Raw genomic sequence first — 3,213 nt, 5'->3', positions numbered from 1 at the left:
GTAACTCACACGCGTATAATCCAGTCGACCGCCTCCGGGCTCCGAGATGTAGGGTTGTTACTTCCTCCGAGAAGGGCCTGAACTCGTAAAACTCGCGTGTACAACTCCTCCATAGCTAGGATCTTGCCTCTACATTCCTACCCCCCATTCTATTGTCAAGCTTAGAACCACGACAGCGGGTGACAGGTCAAACCCTTGCGCCGCTTGTCTGATGCCTAGCGGTCGCCCTTTCATTATGACTAAAGTAATTGAAAAGGACTAACATATGAACCAACTTATGTAAATACCGCAACAGAATAACATTGCGATTTTCAACCTTGTTTAACGAGTTGCTCATATATACGAATTTAAGAATTTCCCAAGATATTTTTTTTGACCTTGTTGCGACAAACAAGGTGTTGGTCTTTCTTTATCTCACTCTAGCAGCCACTGTGTACCCTTCTATCTTACTCGGAAAGGTAGAAAGGATCATTTAAACACAATATTAGTCAAAAGAAGAATAAATTCTTGATTCTTGGTAATTATGTATGGCAAATGTTATACTAATTCTGGGATATTGAACAAGTTAAGGAAACCTATAATTGCACTATTCAGCCTAATTGCATCCCTTGCATGTTATACTAATTCTGGGATATTGAACAACTTAAGGAAACCTATAATTGCACTATTCAGCCTAATTGCATCCCTTGCATACATAAAAGTTGCGGCTAAAGTAATACATAACATAAAACAGAGAAGTGCATGCCAGTTGGTGAGGACAGTTCTGGATTTTTAATAAAAGGGCCGCATGCATCATCATGATGCAGAGGCCGGGGGTATACCTCCATTTCCAAAAAAAGTTGGTGAGGAAAGTAATTTGGAATATATGGTGCATAACATCTTCTTGTTATGTAAAATTCTTCAGTGGCCCTATAGCATAGCATAAATATACATGCATGATTGCTCTGGTGTAGATCATAACATCTAATAGGAGAAGAGAAAAATGTTAGTAGACATGCTAAAACAAAAGTTGATTGCATTAGATATTTCTCAGTATATTATAATTTGCGGTATCTTACATTGCATATCAAGTCGTGAACAGAAAAATGATGCCAATGATCTACAAACGAAAAATATTCGCAAGCCAAAAACTTATACAAATTTATTGAAAAGGGATTGTACTTGCCCAAAATTTAAATGATATAGACACAATATATCCCGGTTTACTGATGAAAGCAGTTGTATATCAATGAAGTACAAAGCCTACAAAGCACACCCTGCATGTACTAACTCTAGCTAGTACGGCAAATTTGTAAAACTATCAATCTACAAGGAAGAGTCATCGTGGTCACGTGCTAACTCCATTGTCCACTCTGCTGAAACTATTCCCCGGTGGCATAAAAATAAATATTGTCAAGATGACTGCCAAAACTGAGTTATGGGAAGAAATAATGAAAAACAAAACATACCTTTTATGGACAATTGCACAGTCTGTTCACACAATAAACTTTTCTGCTAATTGTCAAAAATATCAAAGTCTTTCCTAAGGAAATATTGTGCGGTTGTAGTGATCAGTAGAAGTTAAAAGCAGCAACACCACCGGGGTTACAGATCACAAGAAAAAAGCTCATAATTTGAAAAAAAAAATGTTTTTCCTCAGGCCAACCCTGCAACTCGTTAGTTATAAGCACATCAGATTTTCTTAGAAATATGTATTGAAAAGTACAAATTATAAAATCCAAATTAGCCATCAAGGCTACTGTTCTTTTTTGCTAGAATTTGAGTGCAGTCATCACTATGCAGAGAGAAAAGATAAGAAAAGTAGGATGCATATACTCACATTTAAAGTTGTCATCCCCTACACGATTAATTTGGCCTAAGTGCTCCATTCCACTCCGGCATTGTTCACTAATTCTTTATTTGGAGTGCACCGATCTAGCTAGCTTATGTCGTCAACGTTGCTTGCGACCATATGTAATCAAAGGTAAAACTGAAAATTCAGTGAGAAGCAGAATAAGGAGAAGTGAAGAACCACAGAGGGGCGAGTAAAAAAGACCGGATCTAAATCTTGTAACTTGCCATGCACAGGTCCTTCATGTCATTTTTTCCGATGGACCATCAATCCCGAAGACACCACCACATCGTACTGGTAGAGAGAGCAAGATCAAAATACAACTATCCATCAGTTCAACCTATGAGGATGGTACTCATGAGTCATGCCATGGGCGTGGGGTCCTGCCGTCCTGGTACCATATGGCTTCGGATGCTGAGCAGAGGACATGGTTCAGCGGACTGGACGTAGCCGTTGTCCTCCTGAGCGGCATGGAGAAATACATACAGAGCAGCATGCCGATCTCCCTCAACGTGAGCTTCCCCCCCCCCCCCCCCCCCCCCCCCCACCCCCAGTCGACATCATGGCCATGCGGTGTGGAGGAGCTGTGCTTGTGGCACCGAAGCCCGGACGCATGCAACAGGCGCTGAACCCCCCTGAGGAAGCCGATCCCGTCCACCTTCGCCGGCTATGCATCTGACGCCCGCCACGACAAACTGCTAGAGAGTAGGGCTAGGTTTCCTCGGGTGAGGAGAAAGAAGAAGGAATTTTCGTAGAAGAGCCATCCTTTGTGTTAGAAAATCGGGAATATATAGATATTAGGGAAGTAAAAAGAGCACGCAATAAAAACTAAAACAGGAGGAAGGAAAGGAATCAGTGGGAGAGAAAATCGCCCAGATCGATCGATGGCGTTAGGAGGAGGGAACAACGAAGTACAAACCTCCCTTGAACACGTGATTTTTTTCGGGGGTTTTCTCCAACGGTTTTTACTGGAATAGAAAAATCCGGGTCTGTGGCAAGATCGTACCAAAGATCGAAGGGAGAGGGATTGCTTGATTTCCTTCAAATACGTTAGTTGTTTCCTGAAAATCTATTATTTATTTTCTAAAGAGATGGATTGGTTGATTTGAACAATTTAGGAAAGTTAAATAGGCATTTTTTTTGTACGTGAGGAAAGTGTTGATTTGTAATAAAAGAGTGAAGAGAAAAATAAATAGATTGATGAAAAACCAGCATGGAGGGGGTGGTGGGAGATGGGAGGAAATAAAACCGGACGAAAGTAAGACCGGAGTACCAGACTACCAACTACTTCATTAAGAGTAGAGATGAAGAGAGTGGTGAGAGGTGGAAGGAAATAAAACCGAACGAAAATAAAACTGAAGTACTAAACTATCAACTGCTTC

Source organism: Triticum aestivum, chromosome 4A (assembly GCF_018294505.1).
Source record: "Triticum aestivum cultivar Chinese Spring chromosome 4A, IWGSC CS RefSeq v2.1, whole genome shotgun sequence".
Classification (NCBI taxonomy): Eukaryota; Viridiplantae; Streptophyta; class Magnoliopsida; order Poales; family Poaceae; genus Triticum; species Triticum aestivum.
The sequence above is the reverse complement of the archived record's forward strand: the minus strand, read 5'-3'. Positions refer to the sequence as shown.